General features: G+C 40.3%; 1 long non-coding RNA gene across 1 annotated transcript; it reads left to right on the top strand.

Moving 5' to 3' along the window:
* The first annotated feature begins 2,368 nt into the window (after window positions 1–2,368).
* LOC310798542 lies at window positions 2,369–4,296 on the top strand. The gene is made up of 3 exons (XR_014553770.1): window positions 2,369–2,498; window positions 3,993–4,066; window positions 4,170–4,296. It is a non-coding gene; the product is annotated as an uncharacterized lncRNA (long non-coding RNA).
* The last annotated feature ends 1,598 nt before the right edge of the window (window positions 4,297–5,894 follow it).

Genomic DNA, 5,894 nt, shown 5'->3' with positions numbered 1-5,894 from the left:
GAAGGAAGATTTGATCAATATTCTGATGGTTTTACTGAGCGACGAGGAAAAGCGGCCCACTAGCCGGCGGCCAGTAAACTTTAGTTTTGGCTAGTGCTGCTTCAGCATGTGTTAATAACAGCGTCATGTTGTATTAACTTGTTATTAACATGTGTATTAATGTGTTATTAACATGTATTGATGAACTGCAGCATGTCAGTGTGGGACTCCATCAGATAGTGAGATCTTCATTACAAAGTATTAAAAATAAATCAAACCTGTTTATGTGATTATATGTTGTTGATAATGTAATATTATCTTCAGACTGATGTTATATATTTTTGCTACTGTTGATAATACATTATTACATCAACCAGTGGTTAGAACGGCATCATAAAGGCTGAAACATTTTATTTTTTTGAATTATGCCGTCATCCGTCTAAACCTGTTATTAATTTATACGTCAGTGAAGTTTGATGATATTTTGGACTCATGTAAGGATATTTACTTATGTACTATGACTCTTCCACTCCTCTCATTCCTGGATAGGATTCTTAGGAGTAAATGTATTTAAAATGAGACACAAGGGAAGCTTTTGTAAATAAACAGTTTTTATTCTTTTTTGCAGTTCTGTATAATTAGATTATTATGTTCCTCTGGTGTTTTTTCTATATTATTTTTCTATAATATCTGTATCTATAATATGTGTTGTACTGTAGTGCATTAATGTAGGAAATAAATAATCCATTCCATAATCTGCTTCAGAGCCAACTGCTTTACCCTGTAACAGTGTTACAGTAACACGGTTTATGATAGTTCTACCAACAACTCTTTATTATTAATACTATTAACATTAATATTATTACTGGTAGCAAGTGGGAATTTGCGACCTCCGATTTATAATCGAATGCAGCATAAGTTCCCAGATGCTTCTGTGTAACAAAGCATCTGGCGCATCATGGTTAGAGGATTAGGGCAAGATGTGGAAGAATGTATTTGAGTTCGACATAAAGTATTCTGAAAATAAAGTGAATTTAAACACACAAATGCTCCATGCTCAACACACACAATCTCTCTCTCTCTCTCACACACACACACACACACACACACACACACACACACACACACACAGGATCACACACAGAGCCAGAGCGATTACTTTTGTCTGATCTTGTTCTTTGGCCTGTGCTGTGTATTTTCTCTGTAATAAAATGGGAAGTCCCGTCGACATGCATGAAGGTGTGAGGATTGTCACTGCCTGCAGGTTTAATTTGGCACAAAGTAGCCTAGGCTATTTTGAATATTTTGAGAATACAAAATTACTAGTCTAAAGTATCTTGTTACAAATTACACTAGATTTTTTTCAGCCCTGTCAAATACTCAAATACCAATTACAAAATACTCAAAAGTAATTGAAATTCGTATTTCAAATACAAGTAAATCTGCCTACATGTAGGCTACAGTAATATGATCATATATCACACACTCGTTTTAGAAGTAATAGGCCTACCTGTTTTTTATTATTTCACTGTTCAGTCTGTTTAGCTCCTCTGCTGCTGCTGTGACACACACACTAATGATCATACTCATTAGCTATAACTACAGGTTATAGATTGGAACAGACTGCTTGGTCACAGCAATGCATTGCAGGAGAAAGGATTATAAAGTCCCGCCTTCACCTCATCCAAACAGCCTCACAACCCCCACCTCTGTACTGTAGGCTAGTCCTGTGCTATATAAACAGCTGTTTACACTTACAGTTGTTCTGCCTCTCATTCCATTTGCTGCCAAAAAACTCCAATCATGCATCACTACAATAGAAACCTGGCCCAACACCTGTCCGGACTCCAAACCATCAAACAAAGAAACATCATCCTCACACAGAAATGCATCGAGCAATCAACAATCCAGCACTGACACAGTTAATCCAAGAAACACGTCTCCATAATCGTGCAAAACAAACCACCATAACCATCAACATCTCGACACTGACAGTATGACTTTATGGTTTTACTCATTTATGACAAAATAACCTCATCACCTTTCTTTTAATTCTAGCTGCTATTTACCAGTTCCCCCCCAGGCACCCACCCACATAGACACACAAGCACATACAGTATTATTGACCTCTCTTGGTTTTTTCCAGGTCTATTTTATTCTGTTTTATTCTCATTATTCTTATTTGATTATCTTTTATTACTTATATACAGTAGACTATATACCATTGACCTATATATAACTATATACAAATAAAAAATAAAATACTGTCATGATACCAGTCGGCTCCTCTATGGCTCCGCCTCCTCCCCTCCATCTCCGCCTCCCATGGCTCCTCCCTCCGGCTCCACATCCAAGCCAGTACAGATAGAAAACAGCACAGGCCGTGAGCTATCCACCAAGATCAAGAACGAACTATCGAACGGATGTTCTGCCTATTTAGACCGGCGGTTTCAGAAATTCCAGGACAATAAACCAGGAGGAGTCGAGGACTAGACCTCAGTGGGTTGCACCAGCTGTGCGTAAGTTGAAACGTAAGCTAGTTTGAACGTAAAGTCTCACTAAGTCCGAGTTTACGCACTACTAAAAATATTTGGGTTGCACCAAGTGAAATAGTTACAACGTAGGCATAAGTTAGAACTTAAATTTTACACCTACGTCTTACTAGGTGTAAAGTCCTCCGTAAAATAAGCATTGGCACGGATTGCAACTTGGCACCGTGGCGCATCGTTGTTTTGCGTCGGTAACGCGCTCTCCGTGATCAATAATTACACCCTTTGATATTGATGACTCACGCTTTTGTTTCCCACAAGCTGCAGCACTGCATACAAATTAAAATAACCGCAACACATTTAGCAGGCAGGATGGTGCTAAATTAGCCTACAATACTGATAGAGCTCACAGATAAACGTTAACAGTAATATGAACCTAAACGAACGTTACTCAATAACGTTCTCATTTGGTTAGTGTTGATGAAATATAAAAGCACTAATTTGCGGTGGGCAACATGTCCTGTTTTCACTCCACTTACTTAAACAACGGTAAATAAACACCGTTTCCACCGTGCTTTTCACTGATTGGTCACAGATACTGTACACGTCATTTTCTGCGACACTATTTTGGCTAGTGTGAGGTTTAAGGACTACTAGTTAAGATGTATCTTACGTCTCCAAAGACACAACTTTAGTGTCAAACTAACTAGTTTGAACGTAGCAGTTAGTGTGGACTTTACACCCTAACTTAAGACAGAACTTACGTTCAGCTGGTGCAACAGGCTGCACTGATCAAGGTTTATTTGTGCTCCGATCCAGTCTACAACTACTGGGCACAAGCAAGGACAACTTAGCGTATTTGGAAACGCAAAGACTCCAAGTAAGGCTGAATCATCTGAACAGAATTATGCTATTATGAGCTTTATTGTTAGATGTGTTGTGCATATAGGCTACTGATCATAATGTAATGAATATCCAGAATCATTGAGGACGATTGTGATGAATCTCCTTTGTTTATTGAGTAGTGATTACTACTGGTCACGTGGTCAGACTCACCGTCGACGTCAGCAAGCTTCCAGCAACTCTGGCACTGCGAGAGACTAGCCTACTACTGAGTTGATATAATAAGGCTAACGTCTCTCTCTCCGTTATTAGACGCGACCTCAAATGCTATCCAACTTAGAGTTAGTGAGTTTAATAACTCAGGCACACCAAGGCCATCAGAGCCTTGGTTTATGACCTTTATTTGTTTTAGCTCTCTCACTTCCCCTCCCCCTCTCTCTCTACTCTCTCTCACGCAGGCGCACACACACTTTTATTTCATTTAGGCTATTTATTGAAACCACACATTTTGAGCAACATACCATTCAAACAATCTCCTAAAGGGTTTGAGACACCAAAGTCGTAATTACATACGAGTGATTTATAACCCATTGGGGATACACACACAAATGAGGGATATACACGCAAATGCTGCATCAGGTATCAACGGGTTAATTTAATTAAACTCTGCTGTACCTACAGAGCTGCTCGGTGGGAGGACAGGACATCTGGTGTAGGAGCAGAGGAACGTTGTCCTAATGAATTCTTCAGAAGAGGTGAGAAAAATATCACTGTTGTTTCACTGATGTTGCCACACACACACACACACATAGTCCATGTGTCCTAATTCTGTTTTTGCATCTTTCTTTATGGAAACAGAGAGACACCAAAAGACCCAAACGTCACCGCTGTCAGCAGTGTGACAAAGGATTCACAACACTTCAGAGCTTAACGCATCATCAGAGAGGTCACTTGGGGAAGACAGGTCCACCTTACTCCTGCCAGCTGTGTGGGAAATCTTTCAGTCATTCATCTAAACTAAAGACACATCAACGCATTCACACTGGAGAGAAGCCCTACCACTGTGACCAATGTGGGAGCAGTTTCAGTGAGTTAGGTAGCCTCAAAAAACACAAACTCATTCACACTGGAGAGAAGCCCTACAACTGTGACCAATGTGGGAGCAGTTTCAGTCGGTTAGGTAGCCTAAAAATACATCAACGCATTCACACTGGAGAGAAGCCCTACAACTGTGACCAATGTGGGAGCAGTTTCAGTGTGTTAGGTAGCCTAAAAACACATCAACGCATTCACACTGGAGAGAAGCCCTACAACTGTGACCAATGTGGGAGCAGTTTCAGTCTGTTAGCTCACCTAAAAACACATCAACGCATTCACACTGGAGAGAAGCCCTTCCACTGTGACCAATGTGGGAGCAGGTTCAGTCACTCAAGTACCCTAACAAAACACAAACGCATTCACACTGGAGAGAAGCCCTTCCACTGTGACCAATGTGGGAGCAGTTTCAGTCGGTTAGGTCACCTAAAAACACATCAACGCATTCACACTGGAGATAAGCCCTACAACTGTGACCAATGTGGGAGCAGTTTCAGTGAGTTAGGTCACCTAAAAACACATCAACGCATTCACACTGGAGAGAAGCCCTACAACTGTGTCCAATGTGGGAGCAGGTTCAATCAGTTAGCTAACCTAAAAACACATCAACGCATTCACACTGGAGAGAAGCCCTACAACTGTGATCAATGTGGGAGCAGTTTCAGTCGGTTAGGCCACCTAAAAACACATCAACGCATTCACACTGGAGATAAGCCCTACAACTGTGACCAATGTGGGAGCAGTTTCAGTGAGTTAGGTCACCTAAAAACACATCAACGCATTCACACTGGAGAGAAGCCCTACAACTGTGTCCAATGTGGGAGAAGGTTCAATCAGTTAGCTAACCTAAAAACACATCAACGCATTCACACTGGAGAGAAGCCCTACAACTGTGACCAATGTGGGAGAAGGTTCAGTCACTCAAGTTCTCTAACAACACACAAACACATCCACACTGGAACGGGCTACTGGTGTGACCGCTGTAAGAAAATGTTCACTCATTCATCTAATCTGAAGAGACACCACTGCATCTAACCTGCTGAAGAGCGCCTCCACTGTCTGCAGGGGGAACACGCTTCTCTCTGTCCAACCAAACATGTAAAGAATCAAAGTTCACTGAAAGCAGAGTCTGACTATGCATAATCATGTTTGTTTCTCAGCCATAAATCTTCACATTGCATTGCTAGAATGTAAACAATGTAAAAAAAAATTCATTACAAAGTAAATAATATAGTTTGAATGGAGAGCCTGTGAAACTGTGATATTAAGTGTCTGATTTGTGATTACTACAGCAGAATAACATGGAGCTAATATCACCATTATCTTTTTTCTGAACCACCATACAGAGCATCATATTTTGTATTGACGCTATATGATATTGAATTCAGGTATATTGTCCTTAACGTTTACTAACATGGATTAAATATGAACAAAGATGTAAAAAAGGTGTGTTCATATTAAAGGCACAATGAATTTAAACCCCCCACT

The sequence above is a fragment of the Poromitra crassiceps genome, assembly GCF_964638095.1.
Source record: "Poromitra crassiceps genome assembly, chromosome: 25".
Taxonomy (NCBI): Eukaryota; Metazoa; Chordata; class Actinopteri; order Beryciformes; family Melamphaidae; genus Poromitra; species Poromitra crassiceps.
Note: the sequence above shows the minus strand (reverse complement) of the source record. Positions and strands in the feature narration are given on the sequence as shown.